The 18,077-nt window shown below is 38.2% G+C and overlaps 1 long non-coding RNA gene across 4 annotated transcripts; it reads right to left on the bottom strand.

The window, feature by feature from the left end:
- Positions 1-1,281: 1,281 nt before the first annotated feature.
- LOC130551631 (uncharacterized) lies at positions 1,282-16,719 on the bottom strand. 4 transcript variants are annotated; one of them, XR_008962641.1, is made up of 6 exons: positions 16,617-16,719; positions 15,426-15,443; positions 10,168-10,266; positions 7,233-7,352; positions 3,251-3,349; positions 1,282-2,906 (listed from the first exon to the last, which is right to left on the bottom strand). It is a non-coding gene; the product is annotated as an uncharacterized LOC130551631 (long non-coding RNA). The 4 variants fall into 4 exon arrangements; XR_008962642.1 differs by lacking the exon at positions 16,617-16,719 and adding an exon at positions 16,041-16,399; XR_008962639.1 differs by lacking the exon at positions 16,617-16,719 and adding an exon at positions 15,684-16,030.
- Positions 16,720-18,077: the final 1,358 nt, after the last annotated feature.

Below are 18,077 nucleotides of genomic sequence, written 5' to 3' on the forward strand. Positions count from 1 at the left end.
GGATTGGTCGAAACTCCTGTCCGCCAATTGCAAGTTACCGTCCGTTGGATATTGTCCTCGTCAATCACAAAGAGTCCATTCTCATTCATTCGGTTCTCCGTTTCAATGGGGCGGACCGAAAGCTGTTCCGAGTGAGAAACGATTGGACAAACATTATGGTTACCTCCATTCAAATAATGTCATTGGTTGTGATTCAGAACTGGTTTTTCTGTTTCAGTCAGGGTTACGAAACCTCCAAACCCACGCTTCCAACGAACACCCCCACACTATTTTATGAATGAAGCTTGTTGCCTATTGGCCAAGCCGAGTTATACCTCCCGCCCCTGATATGCAGTCAGGAAGATTTTATTGGTAGGAAGCAACGCCAGTCTCATTCATTCACTAAAGCTGTCAAACCAATGAGTCATACTTTAGAATAAGAGACAGGCATGTCTGCTTGGTGCACTTTAGTTAAGGAGACAGAACAGCATACGCATTGTTTGATTTTCCATTTTAGGGGATGTATTTTGTAACGTATACGCATTTATTTGTAACAATTCAAACGGTGGGAGCTCTTGCGTAGCTTTCGTTGCGCGTAGAACTACAATTACCACACGTCTCTGTTCTGAAGCATCGCGAGAACTCTCAACGCGAACGGAAGAGAGACTGGTTATGTAAACACACACACACACAGGCACGTTGACGGTATGCTGGTGAGCAATCTGTGAAAAATCCGCGTACAGCGTTGTGAAATACATTTTTAATTCACGCACACACCCGTGTGTTACAAGACTGCCAGTACGTTAGGTATACGCGAGTTTTGAAAGCAGTAAAACGTATTAATCGGAATTTTGGCTTTTTGCCTGTCTAGCTTCTCAGGGCTGTGTCAGACATACACATTCAGTCAGACTACTACAGACTGGATCACTACAGCACGTCCACTGTCGCCATTTGATTTTGATCACGACCTGAAACTTAACCTAAAACATAAGCCCACCGAAACGTGCACAATTGAAGTAACGCATATAACATGTAAAGCACATAGTGCTAAGTACAAAACATGTCCGTTATGTCGAATAAATGCATTTTAATGCGAGTATTTCAAGTTGTAAGCACATCTGGCTGTAGAATGTTGACACTTCATCTATGCACTGTCCTCGTGCTTTTTTTTCTTATAATTCAAAGCTCTAAAAATACGAACATTTACAATAATGTACAATATACCAAATGTAGAAATTATTTCCACACGTCATCAATTAATTAAAACAGACAGATAAAAACAGAGGCAAGAATAAAGTAATGACAGACTTTTTATTTGACGGGTCAGGAAACAAAGACAGCAGCGTGACTGCAAAATGGGCAATTCATTTCAGTCGTATATGTTTGTCAAGCATACACGAGCGTTCGTATTTTGCTACATCACAAAAACATTTGTTTCTTGTAGTGAAATAACAGAACAATTAGTCAGAATTAAACAGTTCATTTACTATATTTTTCCTCAGTGTCCTTGCATTGCACAACTCAGAAAAACACCCAGAAATACATAAAACAGCTGCACTCACGAGAGTTACAGCTACGACGTCTTCGACATTGCATGCTTTAAACAGCAGCCTCGCTTACTTTTATACAGTTCACTACAGACTATTCATATAAATTAAAATAATCATAAAAAGGTAAAGCAATAGTACAGCATTAAAAACATATGCAGAGCACAAATAAAGATACACAGTATAAGGTCAATGTTTAAACCACAGTATACATTTAGCTATTGTAACACTTTGATGACTGACGTAAAATATCGATTAGATTTTATTTTAACAGTCCGTGTACTAGTAAACTAATGCATACTGTCTAATCACAATTTTCAAACACATCCTCACTGACGCATACACACGCAACCTCTCGGTCACTCTTTTAACAAACACACGTTTTCATTTATATTCCTGTGTTCGTCTTGTACACACACTAACCTACGTACCACAGACGATTTCTAAAACTAGCTCGACGCCACTGATCTTTGTTTTATTCAATTTTGTTATCCCTTGTCCCTGTACTGCTCAGATAAGAGTTTAAAACAAAGGGGTCTCAACGTTATCACTCAGTCTTATTTTAGTCGAGACCACTGCTAAAAAGTTACAACTTTTATTCAAACTTCTATATACGTACACAACACAATATACACATTAATATACATATGCAGAGGCAAAATGCATAAAAACATCTGCTTAATAAAATATAACATTTAGTTAAAAGCTTATTTTGAGTAATAAGGTCGTCACGTCAGCAGTTTCGCACATTTCAGCACGACAAGACGTGGACAGCGGACCCCTAACAGCACCAACACTGCATCAAACCTTCAAACTTCCTTTAAACATCTTCGAGCAAACTATCAGAAAACTATTTTAAATATCTACCACCCACACAATTATAAATCCTCACATGCTGAAAACAAGTATCCATATATATGTCCCTCATGTTCTTACATTATACACAAGCAGAGTTTTGCTCTCACGTTACGCGAGCGCATTTTATTAGCACGCGCGCAACAAAAGCAATTTAAGATACACATAGACTTTTTCTTGCAATGGTACACAATATGTTCAAAAGAAAACTGTATTAAATCAGACTACGTGTATGTCAATGTATTCGCAGATTACAACAGAACAAAACAACACATGCGTTTTATGTCAAAATGTACACGTGACAGATATCTGAATAATCTGAAACGTAGCTGTCCAGTTTATACAAAAAACCTTTACATACATAGACTTTAAATACCTGAGGGTGTTATCTTGCTCCTATAAAATAATCAACTTGCTGAATTTCCATTAACAGGTGTAAAGCTCACAAACAGACGTTGGTTTGACGTTAATCTTGTGCACAAGACATTCCTAAGGTAGTATCCCAAGGCTTCCTGGATGTTCATCCTGTGGAGGCATAAAAAGTAGAATAAATATATTTTTAAAAACATGATTTCATATGCATCATCTGTATATGATCTAAAAATAGTTATATACATTTACATAAATAGCAAATGTAAAATTCTAGTTTTCGTATATACTCAGGTTGTTGTCATTACTATCAACACTCTTCATTTGGAAAATCCAACATTTTCATTCATCAGTTTATTTTTCATTTATAAAATGAATGTCACACTAATCTCCTTTATACAATTTATTGAGAGACACATTAATATACTGCCAACTTGAAGCAGGTCGTGGCCGCATTATATGATTAGAAGAATAACAGACACTGTAAGCAATTCACATACCTTTTCATTTTTTTCCTGTCTCCAATGTCCTGGTTGTGATGCCTGACCTTAGGAACTCAGTATTCTCATAACTGTGGCCTTTCTCACGCTTGACACAGTCTAAAAGACAAAGGAAACAACAGATGAAGATTTATGATATCATAAAATAGGGATCACACAACAGGGATCATTTCATATAACATTAAGAGATAAATAAACATTTGTTTAAAAGTGAAGTGAAGTGAAAGTGACCTATTAGTCAGATATGGTGACCCATACCCGAAATGTGACCTCTGCATTTAACCCATCCAGAGAGTAGTGAACACACGCACAGCAAGTGGTGAACACACGTACACCCGGAGCAGTGGGCAGCTATCGCTGCAGCGCCCGGGGAGCAAGTAGGGGTAAGGTGCCTTGCTCAAGGGCACCTCAGTCGTTAGCCGCCGGCTCTGGGAATCGAACCGGCAACCTTCTGGTCACGAGTCCGACTCTAACCATTAGGCTATGACTGCCACAAAAGTGTGTTCTTAAAATATATTGTTTGCTTTTGAAAAAAAGAAGAAAACACAGAGCAGCATGGCACACACGTGCACACACACACATATATCAGCGAAGTCATTTTCATGCTTTTCCATGACCGTCTAAATGTACATTTACGTCCTTATATCTCAGAAAACAAAAGCATTTTTTATTTTGGTTATAATTTGGGTAGATATCAGTTAATATAAAACAGACATTTGTCAAATCAACCCTCGCCACCCTGTTTTCAACATTGATGGGCATACAACAATGCTTAAAATAGATAACATGTAATTTTACTAAATATGTATATTTTATTAGAAGAAAGGTGCAATGAACAGGTAGATTTACATCATACAGTATTTTGGATGAAAACAATATGCTTAGAAAATATTCACTGTCTATTTCCAAAATTGGGGATAGCCCCAGTTTGACAGATTTGTTTGTAAAGTACGTTCTGTGTTTCATTTCCTCATTTAATCATCAGTTTTTTAACAGACACTGAGCCCTAAAATATAATTTCCTTTATATATACTGTTCTCTAAATTTTGACTCAAACGTGGACTTATTTTAAATAACAGATCTAAATTTATCTACATTTTTTCAGAATGTACAATGCTTTCAGAACACAATACTTTATGTGAGATTGATAAATCCATGTTGCACATGGCGTTACGTGTCTCGACTGTTCTGTCGTCTCTCTCTCTAAACCCATGTGCACGACCTCCCAGCTACTCATCAGTACACACACACATTTACATGTGTGCATACATTCATACACAGAATTCTGGGCACATTTACATACCCTCACACTTACGTATTCATGTACGCATGCATTCATACACACACACACACACAGTTTTACACACACATCTTTAAATAATTTTATAACGCGCTTCAACATATACATGCACAAAAACACTTGTACATTTTTAGACATAAATGTACACACACACATTTACAATGTCTATAAAACACACATTAGCCTACTTGACAGATATTTTGCGTTTACACACACATACACTCACTTATACATGTTCATGTTTTTGTACGTTTGTACAAAGCTTTCTGAAACACACACTCACATATGAAATACACGCAGTCCTTTATATTCTTTCAGAATAAACACACACATACATACACACTCACTCACTGTCTGAACAAACAGCAGAAGCACACGCATTCACTATACGTATGTTTGTATTTTATATAGAAGGTTTTACAAAACACACAGACATTAAAATGTTTATACAAAGCATACTAAAACTCGCAAAAGTACTGAAAGAATGCTTACATTGTCTGTACAACTGAAAAGACAAACATTTATTCACACGTATATCCATATATTTATACTCATAAATAATGCTATTAAGTATTCTGGCAACTGTTACACACACATACGCATCTTCTGTGTGTTATTGTTAGTACGTAAATATGCCACCACGCACACAACACCTGCCCCTTCACTCGTCTTCTTGACCATTTATTACACACTCACTGTAACACACATATATGCACACACTAAATTTCAACACAAGATGTGTTGTATACTGTCACTTCTATAAAGCATTCTTACTCACAATAAGACGTGCATACACATTTCTACACACTCCTGCTGGCACAGAAACATACGTACACATTCACTCTCACAGTATGATGAAACAAACACAACTTTCAGTCACACTTATATTTATACACATTTATACACACACACTCACTAGTACAGTAGGCCTATATACATCTGTGCATAGATTTACACAGAAAACATATACAGACATTTAATTATATTGTAAAGAATGTATTTACAATGTAAAGAATCCTGACACACACACACACACACACACACACACACACACACACGTTACCTGTGCATTTCATATATGCACACACACTGTATGCACCTGACAGAAACAACACATCTAATTTATTATGAGAGTGTAGCACACGCACACACAGATTTTGCCTGCACAATGTAATACTAAGCCCCTCATGAAAGTCTCCAAACTACATCCACTTTACATCCCCTCTGCTATGATACTGAAAAACTGACTATATACAGTACAGTAAATAGTATCAATATCAAATCCAAACAAAGAACCGTAAGAATCAATATTGCAATGAGCTTTACCGCATCATTCCAACAGTATAGAAAATAGACCTAATGAGAATCTAATATGCCTCAAAACTATAAAACCTAAAACACAGCAAAAATTATAATACTATACATATATACATAAAAACAGCTTTAAGTCTCCACCAGCCTACCACCCTCTGAGATCAGTACATTACGTATGGTCTTGTATGTGCTTATACGTCTGTTTTCTGCATCTGTCTTGCTTGTTCTGGATATTTTGGAAATGCAAGAGAAACGGTCAGTGCATCTCATCAAACCCCAAAAAACTTGTGTGACGGCTTATGTGTGCTTTTACTAAAGCAACGTCTGAGGTGAAACTGAGTGACACTGATCAATTCACTGGCTTAACAAGTGATCTACAATTCACCATCAGTAGTTCGAGTCTCTTATTTTTACTTTAACACCAGCTGTACTGCATTTGAATGACGTTCTCATGGTCAGCTCAGTTGAATTATCATTAAAAGCAAATAGTATATATGGACATTATTAGTACTCAATACCAACATTGTATAGGGATAAAATATATATTCTTACATTAACAAAACATAATTTATATTAATCTAAGTAATACAATTGTTTAGCCAACATGTGGCTCTGTTTTGGTTGCGTCCATGCCTGCTTTTTACAACAGATTAAAACATATCATTATTAAATATTTGACAAAGAAAAAATCTTTGATATGATTTCATTTATATACAGTGAATTATATCCATATTGTTTAGCAACATTTAAATGGTTATGGCTTTAAACTGTTTCTCTGCCGTTGAAGCTCATACTTCCACTACGTCTGTGTTAAACCTGACCTGTCACATCTAAATTGTTCTTTAAAGATTTCTGGACACCTAAAAACCTTTTGTCTTCTTTAAAGACATGTAGAAAGGATTTTTCCTCTTATGGAGGATATTTCAGTGTGATTAGACTATTTTGCAAGAATTCGGGAAAAAATTGTATTCTGACTGAATTTGAGAAGATAAACTGGTCACGATCACTTGCTTTTTCAAGAAAGAAAAGCGGTTTATATTTTAAAATAGGATTTGATGACATAACACTACATGAACTGACTAACAGTGTTTGAATTTCATTAAATGTAGCCTCTCTCTCTTTCTTAATTACTGTTCTTCATTTCTAGAGAAACTAATTCTTCTCTGTAAAAATGGAAGTGATGTTGAATTACATGTTTGAATCAGTTCAGATTTGCAGAGGACTGAGTTTCACCCAACAAATCTAGAGAACAGAAGATGTACAGTCGTAACAACGCAGAAAGTGAGTTTTGCATTATAAATAAATTCGCTATGGGCCACACCCATGTTGCCTTGTGTATGTGTGAAATCGGACGGGTGTCACTTATACCTGTAGGTGAACCCTCTTAAAAGCCACTTTTCGTTGCTTAATTTTCCCTTCCCTGAGGTATGTTCTTAGTTCATTGTCACATTTCGTCTTTTTCTGGACCTTATGTCATCAGCAGATTTCCTGTAAATAAAACGTGCAAACCTTTAAAAAGCAATTCCACAAAACATATGAGGTATGTATGCACACAGAAACAAACGCGCACACACACACACACAGCATTTGCATTTTTTAACAGAAATAATCCTAAAACTGTTTTAGTTTAGTTATGTTATTTATTACTTACAACTGGTTATGTTTTTTTAGTTAATTGATATTGTTTTATTATATTTTAGATTGCTCTGTTTTAACATTAAACAAGCTTATAACACCACATACATCAATGGTACAAATTACAATTTTAGTTATAAATCTAAATTGCAATCTATAGTTATAGTTCATCAGATTTATTCTTACATTACAACTTGTTTATTTTAACAAAAGCAGTATGACAAAAGCTAGGAAATCATCTCAGAAGTTTCACCATATTGAGATGTGTTTTAATAAAAACCATATATTCGTAATAATAGATAGCTAATAATAATAGTAAGCTTTATTTCCCAATTAAGAGTCCCGTGCTATTTAGTGTAATTTATTTTGAACAAGATAACTGACAGCTAAATACTTTATACCCACAGACGAACGTCTTGTTTTACCATCTGACATTTAATATTACTCAAAAACACAAGTTACATTTTGCACACATATGGGCCACTTTTGTATATACGTGCAGCCGAATGTCGTGACATGTTCCTGTTACAGGACCACGCTCATAAGTAAGAGTATGCTCCCTCTCACCTAAACCTCCGCCCAGAACTGACTCATCTCTCACACCTTCCCTGACTCATCTTTGCATGGATGGAGGGAATGTTGGGAAAGGTTAAAGAAAGGAATAGGAAGCTACAAATGTGCATGATGTCATCATTCCTGTGCACTTTAATTAGTTTAATCTGCCCTGATAGGCATCACTATGTGAAATGATTAGAATAACAGTTAAAGGTTTAGAATTTACATGGTATAAATGTACTGATGTTACAGATCATTTAAAAAGTCACTGAAATTTTGAAATGGTGTAAGGTATCATTTTGTCATTAAATGTTTGTAAGGACATTCTGGAATATGTCTTGACACTGTTTATATGACAGTTACTCCTCCTCAGACAAACCTCAGACAAATAAGTAACACATCGAGTGAGACTGGAAATGACATAACAAAACAGTGACAAATAATAACAATAGTGCAAATTATGACAAAATTTGAACCTAAAGTGTATTGTAATGTAAATCTGCGAACCTGTTAAATAACTTCATAGAAGATTTCGAAATTCTGCTTGTATTTTATTCTATACGCTGGTTTTGCTTAAATTTTTTACTTTGGTCTTGAGTGAGTTCTTAGTTAAACATTTTTATGTTACACATTGTTAAACATCTCTTTGAATTTGTGGGTGTACGAGAGAAGTAAAAAAAGCACAATGTTTAAATATATAAGAGAAACTGAAACAGTTCATAGTCATGTTGTGCTTGTGAAATTTTCATGTATGGTCTGACCTCACACAGGTATAAAAAACAACACATTAACTGGTGAGATGCAAGCCTGTTGAATTTTAAAAAAAGGAATGACAAACACATTGCAGATATTTTTCTGAGGGGTTATAAGTACTTAATAGGTATAGATGTTTAAAGAAAATTGAAACCAGTGTTGCAGTCCATCTCTGTCTGTACTAAAAATATAATATATTGTCAATATAATATGATTCATTACTTCAGAATAGGCGTAACAGCATTCATGACTTAAAGAGTATCTGTAACTAGTTTAGTTTTAAGTCACATGAAAAAAAAATATATTTAAAGTGTATGCTATGTAATTTCTGTTTAGAGGTGTAAGACGTTTACACCAATGTCTTAAATACCAACTAATTCTTTCCATTAAGAAGAAAAACTTCACTCTATGTATTTTAGAGGCTACCGTAACGTCTGCAATACTGTCACTTCTTCTGTGTGTGATAAATACTCTCAACTTCTTTCTCTTTGAAAAAATTTTAAATAAAATGATCCATCTGCTGCATGTTAAACTACATTGAAAAGGTACAGATACTTTTCAGAGTCACACTATAATGAACTCCATAGAGAAAGCAGAAATGATTAACAAAGATACAGCAACGCAGATTATTATATACAGATTTTTATATTATATATATTTTGGAGCCTAAAAGGTCTTATAAGCTCTCCATAAGATGCAGCTATTTCACAGAGGCCTTCCAGAACACGTCTGTGCAATAAAAGAAAAAGCATGCAGTGAGAGCTACTCAAAAGCATGCTTGAAAGCATCCTTAAAAACATTGATTTTCAAATTGTGCTTTTTCTAGCAATAATAAAACACAACAACCTTCTGATAACCTTCAAAAACAGTATACATAATCATATATATTATGAAATTAGTGTATGTTTGCGTGTGTGTTCATGTAACTCTGCAGGCATCAGATGTAATTATTCTCATAAGTCTCATGAGCAAAACCAATTCAAATTAGGAAAAAAAGACAAAAACATGTCTGCATATGACTTTCAGTCAAGAATATTTCTCACTCTTTAAACAAAGTAATTAAAAATATTGAGTGAAGGCCTACGTACATGCACCTGAACTGTCTTCATACTCAAGGCGCCACACCCACCTTTATGAGTTACATCTAAGTTACAACTTCAGCCTGTATTGGTTGAATCTAACACTGGACGTCGAGTTTCAGACACAGTAACAATTTACATTAACAATTAACCTTCAGCAGTCGAAACGTTGTAATGTGGAGAAATACACGAAATGCAACAGAAGCCAGTGTTTTGAACAAAAGGGCCGATGTAAAAAATTAATGAGCCAACTCTCGGTCTCAAAGAAGAGGCAAACTTACAATGACGTTACACTGAAGAAGTTGGACGGAGCTCGCAGCAGCGCGCGCGGACTGATGGGGAAAGTTGGGTGGCAGCTTGAGTCGTTCATTGCCGCTTCCCTGTGCACAGACACAAGAACACAAAGTAGTGCGTGAATGCACAGTTATTAGGTATTTTGAAAGGTTTCACGCGTTTTTAGTGAACACGGGTTAGAGACACTTGGTACAAGACAGTGTGGATACAAAAGCCTTTCCCAGCTACGTGGTTGGTTACACACAGAATCACGTTTCATATACTTTTCAAATAGTGTTTTGATATGCCAAAAGAAGAAAACGATTTTAAGAATACGGCGAACCTTTAAAGGTGTTAAGATATCAAGCAAAATTGTTATATTTCTATAGGCTACCTATTCAATCAAGCATTCGTATAATCAAATATGCAATAATTATAGAAGATAGTAAGGCCAACGAATCTTTTTTTCACGAGACAACCTGTAAATTCTTTCTCAGCAGCGGTTCTCTCGTCTGGGGACCGAATGAAACACGTGGGTCAAGAAACTCGTCCACACCCAACACGAGCTGCACTTTCATTATTTCATACTGCACTTTATGGGAAACAATTTGACTTCTTTACATTTTTAACAAGTTTTGGCCAGAGCCCCGCTTATTTTCTTGATGTGTGGACTACCTTTTTAGACTTTTTGCTACTTTGACCAAATTGATTTCATCACTACGATATGTCATTCGTTAAACTCAACGAGTGACTGAAAACCACGTTGTCAGGTGAAGTTCTGATGGAGTTTCCCAATTTCGCTACCAAACGGATTATTGAGTGCCTCGATCGTCTTTCTCCACGTCATTCTGGGAGTTAAGCCTGTATTATTTGGTTCTTAATTGTTCTAGTCTTTACAGCCATATAATCGAAGGTAATGTACCTCTGCTATAATTGAATAATGCGTGAGGCAAGTTAAAATGAATGTTAGTCTGACCTAAAGGAATTTGGGGTTGTCATCACTAAGGGACTCCAACTCCAAAAACTGTAGCATGCAATCGGGACATTTGTATTTGTCTGACTCTTACATAAAGGACAAGGGACAGGAAAGTATTCTGTACTGTATTATGTTAGCGAGGAGCGCACAAAAATGGAAATGCATTATAAAAGACTTGGGGACCTGCGGTGTCATAACTTAGATTGTAGTGACACACAACACATCACTTTATTTTTTGTTATGAATTTCTCAATGGACTGGATCTGCATGGCATAAAAAAACTTCATCACCCAGCGTGTCCACATGTTATATCCTGGGTATGCGTAGGTGTGTCATATTTCATCGAGGTGTCATTTTTCCCAAAAAACCTGTGTGTGTGTGAGTGAGGGAGAAAGTGTGTAAAAAGAAGGGAATAAAAGAAAAGAAAGCGTCGAGGCTGCGTGAAACCTTGTTGTCTTTGGGCACCTACGCTGACGTGTTCTCTTATAAACTCACACTCTCATTCTCTCTCCCTCACACACACGGATACTCTGTCAATGGGCTGATATTTTAATTTTAAATAAATCAATGTAGAATTAAAACTGCGTCCGACAGGGTGTGTATCTAATATGTTATTGCGAACAGGGCGGGGCCATTTCAATATTGTTTGGCTTCTAAGTGAATAGCACACTAACGAGATGCCCACCTCCCTCCCGTTCCTCTCTCTCCCCCGAATGGACCACTGTGTTTTCCCACGTGCAAACTGGAACCTCGTTGGTGGAACTGTGGTTTTGTTTGGGTGACTTTTGGAATCGTATTATCGAGAGCAAACATTCTGGCATTGGAGACGCCAGATAACTCTCGACAGGGAGGATTCTCAGACTTTGGGGACGTAACAGAGAAGTTCGGCTTTACATTTGAGCCGCAATACATAGCGCATACATATTTCTGGAAGAAAATTATTAGTTAAACAAAATACTAGTTAAAAAGAAATGCAATCATACAATAATAACAACAATAAATATGAATATAAATCATAATAATGGTAATAAATAACAATAATAGTGCAAGTATTTTATTCCACGGAGTGTATGGAGCATCGTACGATGGAAATTCGGTGAATGCGCCTTCCGCAAATGCTTTTTGGGGTAAGGGCTTCCCAGCTAGATACATATGAACAGCAAGCCCAGACCGCAAAAAGATTCGCAAAAGACAAATCGCAGTCTGCGTGCAGCAAAGTCCGTGACATCAAACAGTGACATCCAGGTGTCTTGCGCATGGCTCTCTCTTGTTTCCCAATCCTATTGTGTCCATCGGGAAACCGAGAGCCTATTCCGTGGCTGAACTGTATCCAACTCATTCACATTCTACGAGCATGGGTAGCTTGAGCAGCCAGCATCCAAATGCCCGTATTCTGCGTGCGCTGTCCGCGGTCCTGAATTCACTCGTTCCCAGTTTATTTTCCCTTTCTTTATCCTCGCTCCTGCCTACCGACACGCACTGACATAGTTACATCTCAACAAAGACACACACGCACGCACGCACACACACACACACACACACACACACACACACACACACACACACATGATACATCAACCATTGAGCTTCTCTGTTTTTGCCGTGCTATTTTGTTGGTACGATATATCCGCTTGTCCGTGATGTCGTTTAGTGTGGAACTGAGCAGATAGTGCCGCTGAAGTGCTCTTGGTGAGGAGAGAGCAGTCTGTAATCTGCTCGCAATAAATAGAGAACAGCGCGAGATCTTATTGGAGCAAACAAAAACTCGTCATCCACCAATCGGTGTCTTGCTCATATAGGGACCCCCCTTTTTGAAAAAAAAAAGAGAGACAGAAAGAAAGGGGAAACCAAATTGTATCCTAGTTGGCGCAAGTGATCACAAATATTTAGTGTAAGATAATAACATTATACATATATATTTTTCAAACGAATTTGTTCGCCCCGTCACGTTTCAAAATGATTTGCTATCGGCACTCACATGTTAGGGTGGCGTGCGTCGTCGTTTGTTTTCATTCAAAACAAAGATTTACATTTTAAGCAATTGTGGACGTTCTGTGGTTGTTTCGTAAAACGGGCAACTAGCATTAAAAAAAAAACGTCCACGTAAAGCAAGAAAACACCACATCGTCAACACGACAACAACAACATGACAGGCTTCTGAGGCAATTTCATTGCATGACCACAGAGAGTTCACTGGCTGATACCACTCAGTGAGGACACGGGGGTCTCTAAACTATCAGCAGAACATAGCAAATTATATACATTACATCAAATCTTACATTCCCTTGCAGGCACAACAAAAAAACATAAAAAATATTTGTTACAATAAACATTCCAGAAATTTGCTAAATTAAATACGAAAACATTAATGCATCTACAACCATCAATTCCTTACAACATCAATTAAACATTTTTACAATACTATGACAACAGTTCTAAAAAAAGAACCTGCTTGATCCCATTAGCACAATGTTTTGGCCATACACTTAATCCAGCTGTGGAATGTGACTTCATTTGACTTACCCGTGAAGTTCTTTTCGTGCATCCACGCGACATATGCAGCTGGATCATTTGTCAAAAAATTCACAACGGTCTCTGGTCATTCCTTCTTGGAACTCTAAGCAAGAAACTATACGAAGTGGGAGGGTCACGATCTATATCTGGACAGCCCCCACCCCCGTCTAAATGCATCCCAAAGCCAAAGATCCCCCTCCCTCCCCTTAATCACTGATATTCTTCTTGTGCCTTCGTGGTGCAAGGGGAGGTTGAGGTGGCTAAAGGCAAAGAGATGAGGATTGAGATGTAACAGGTGTACGAAAAATCAAGCATATGCCACCATTATGAGGATTTTATTGGGTGGTCGCATCATTCGCGGACGTCTCCAGTCAGTCACGATTCTCCCCCTTCTGCCTGCACCGCACAGCGACTGCATCTCCTGACGCAGCCAACGCGCACATATTACTCACTATAGCAGTCACGACTCGTATAAAATCCGTGTTTCCACTAAAATTACAACGCCAGCATTGACTTAAGAAGATCTTGCTATGTCTGGGATATGTATGTTTAACAAAGAGAGCCAGTGTGTCTTTGAAAAGGTCAAGGTAATGAGTTTTTCCTGTAAATATCGTCTTTCAGACACGGCACAAGCACTAATTCCCGAACACACAACGTTACACTATCGGCATGTACGATTTTAAGTATTTAAGCGAGTTGAAATTCGATAACATGTAAAAAGGCACTAATGTGTTGATTTGCGAAAATGTAAATGTATGCTGCTTTCGTTGCAAACAAGAGTCTGTACAGATATTTTGTTAAAATGTGCACGCTGCAGAATTTAAGTTTTGCAAATTTATTAAAAGATTACAGCAAAACTGCCGATCAACAGCTCGGTGTTCTTTTGCGGAACTGCACAAATAGTGTTAAATGCAACGTAAACGCATTGGTTTTGGCACAAGACCAGTATTATTGTCCGTGGCGATAGAAAACAGTCGATTGCAGTACTGTATAATGAAAATGACGTGGGCGGAAGAGTAATCCATGTGAATCCGCCTATTGCTACACAGTCTCAAGCACAACTGATGGAACTGTTCAAACAACGCAGGCGGGAATGTTGCAAAAATGTCTAACCATCGTTCAAACTTCAGATTTCAATTGGAGAACGTGTGCCGAGTAGCCAAGTGACATCCCTTCACGGGTGATGCCCGAAACGAGGCTGACCATTTAAGGGCGATTTTGTTGCAGGGCAAAGGATGCGCGGAACCCCTTGACGCCACACACGGTATTCTCAGCACCAGTCTGTGCAGGCAGGCACTGGGTTTCCCTCGTCGGCTGCGCTGGTGCGTTTCCCTTTGGCGCCCCGTCTTCCACCTATATTTATTAGCCTATTTTCTCCTTCACATATTTGAGCGATATCCACTTACTCTTGCGTTATATCGGTTTCCATTCACATTTAAAACTGTAGCGGAGAGGCAAAGTGAAAAAAAAAAATCAACAGCTCAACAGCGCCGTCAGACAAAGGAGTTTGGATTTGCTTTTCGGTTCAGTTATTTACCATTCGTGAGATTCCTGCTCTGAAGAGAGAGTGGTTTATATTATTTTTTAGAACTGGATAAAAATAAGCACCTATTCTGGATGTACACGTACTGTGCACGAACTGTGAACTAAACAGTTGCATCTGCGACGTTTCAGTGGCGGGAATGGCACATTACCCTACACCATGCATGCAACAAACCGTGCAATAAAATAAAATAAAATAAAATACACAGAACACATATGTGAGTGTGTACTTACCAGTGCAGCAACCCCTTGCTGAAAGCAGGAAAGAACACATACATGAGTATAAAATCAGTCAAACGTGACCATGTTACACAAAAACAACAAGATGAAAATCAAATGCTGCCCTTGATTCATATCTCTCCTCAGCAACACGTCCAAGTTTTCTCGGAATCGCAGTCCTTTTTATACAAGTGATACCCTCTGCCTATTTCTGGACCACGATCAAACACTGATGCTATTTTTAGCGCCCAGTAAGAAAAAAAAAACACTCACAAAGACATCGCTCAGGAGCGTTACGTGGAGTGCATGTAATGTACATAAATTTTGCCTCTCCAACTCCATGCAAGGGCTCCGACTCGCCTCCGTTGCATCGCTGCAGTGATTTTTTTTCAAACGAACTGCTTCAATGCCCCTCTCTCTTATGACTAAACACTTCTTAAATGTTCGCCAAAAATCATCAGTCGGGTCTTTCTCGGGTCGAGTTGTTCCCGCTTTCCCTCTTCGTTTATGTCGCTCACCGTCCTCTTTATTATTACGCGGCGTGTCTCCATGCAACTTTCGCTTGGAAACTCGGGACGGATTCGCTGCTCGTAAAAAACAAAACACACACGGAGAGAGGGAGAAACTTACGCGGACTGGCGCGCACAGACAACCGTGATCTGTTGTACTGCGAACAGAATATGTGTTGTCTTTATAGCAATACACAATCACAATTAACGCTTGCAAAATCTCTTTTTTGAGGGCTGCGTCAGTTACTAGGCATTGACGTCACGTTTAGGTTCTCCCACTTCACAGTCTATGGCTGCTGATTACAACCATCGCTGTTGTGCTCTCAGACAGCCACTCGGTAATGAAAATGGCTTGAAACAAGCAAAGACGGGCTAAATGAAACTCAAAAATGGGTGAAAGATAAGACAGTGTGTCCCTTGCGACTGGCAACAGCTAGTATCCGAGCGAAACCCCTCCTTGCTGTTGCCTGGCTTAGTGGAAAAACTCGTTTTCCCATGGATTCCGCGGCAGACACACCACTAGCCTATATATTATCCCAAACAGAGTTTTAAGCCTGGCAGTTTTACAATCGGTGGCGAGGAATGTAACTTCATGTAATTAGACTAAAGTGCAAATTGACTTATCCGCAAACACACTGTCTAGAATGAAGACGATTAGAGATTAATATGGAGATACATACATCTAAATAAAAAGTACCTTAGAGCATCTAAACGGGTTTCTCTTAAAATCTCTAACAACACCTGCAAATCATACGGGTTACAAGAGAGCGCGCAATGTTAACTAGGTTGCAACGCAAGGGTCTTATAGGAAGACTTGCCACCACGATACCAAAGCATACCAATACAAGTGAACATATACGAGTGTGCAGTACACAAAGTACACTAATTTGACCAGTGCGGTAAAAACATCACGAAATCTTGTAGTTCAACTTGCCGCATGGTGTCGCCAAACACCATTCAGGACCTCGCCAAACCACTTGCAGCTCACTTAAAAAAATAGCACTTCGCGTTTTATTTATTCATTTGTTAAATATACTTCAAAACTATTGAATTCTCCCCCCAAAAAGACGCCCAGGTCACCCGCAGTTGACTTTTTTTAGAATGCGTCGGATGTCGCTGTCCATGGTGCTTAAACTGGGGGAGTCACATAGAAATACAAGCTTTCATGCAGTTTTATCGACTTTGACGAACTTGAAAATGCAAGCCTGTTGAAATACATTATAATTATGCAAACAATGCAATGTATTGGGATGCGCAGTGATGACTATTTTCCAAAACGGACACTGTAGCGCCAAAACTGAATGTTCCAATGAGTCTTCCGACAACTGCTACTAAAATGGAAGGATCAAGAATAAACTGGCGGTGACGAGTAATAACGGGGGAGTGAAATAGTAAATATTTAGATGAAGGGCAAAAATAAAACGTGTCATATTTGACTTAAAATACATAAATGTACTGCCAACGGTGCTATAAATGGTAGCTTTGATCTGACAATGAAGCTGGACGTTTGCACCCACAGCTAAAGCTAAAAATATCCCGAATTCGGCTGTGTGGGCTTGAGCTCGCTCAGAGCTTCTCCTCATTTAACCCACTTTGCCTCAATTTTGACAGGAACAGCAGTCCAGAGAGTGTGACTCGAACGGTTGAAGTAAAAATCACAAACCTGCTAACCACTCCTAAGTTATTATTTTGCAGCAGGTTTAACTGGGTCAAAGACCTAAGATGACTCGTTTAAGTCGACTTTCGAAGTAAACGGTTAGCTTTGATTTAAAAAGGCAAAGACCAGACCATGTGAAACAATAAACATTTGGAACAATAGTTGGAGCCACAGTCTATAGCTGCCACTTTTGATCAAGAGTGACTTGAGCACTTTATGAAGCGTCTTCCATGCAACCAGTTAAGACATCAATTTTTTGCGTTAGAGTCACAATTGTGCGTATGTTGACAAAAAGCAAACGAGAATACATAACACTTTATACATTACGTATGATGTTCAAGAAACACCCTGGTTGGAATAAGTATTAAACAACTCATTCTTGACTAGATCTAAAAAACATTGTGGAGAAACCAGTAGTTTGATGAGCTAGACACAGCCCATCAATCTAGACTGTTGCTGTGAGCCTGCCAGACATTGACATGGCTTGCATCGCCGCTGTTT

Source organism: Triplophysa rosa, linkage group LG3 (genome assembly GCF_024868665.1).
Source record: "Triplophysa rosa linkage group LG3, Trosa_1v2, whole genome shotgun sequence".
NCBI lineage: Eukaryota > Metazoa > Chordata > Actinopteri > Cypriniformes > Nemacheilidae > Triplophysa > Triplophysa rosa.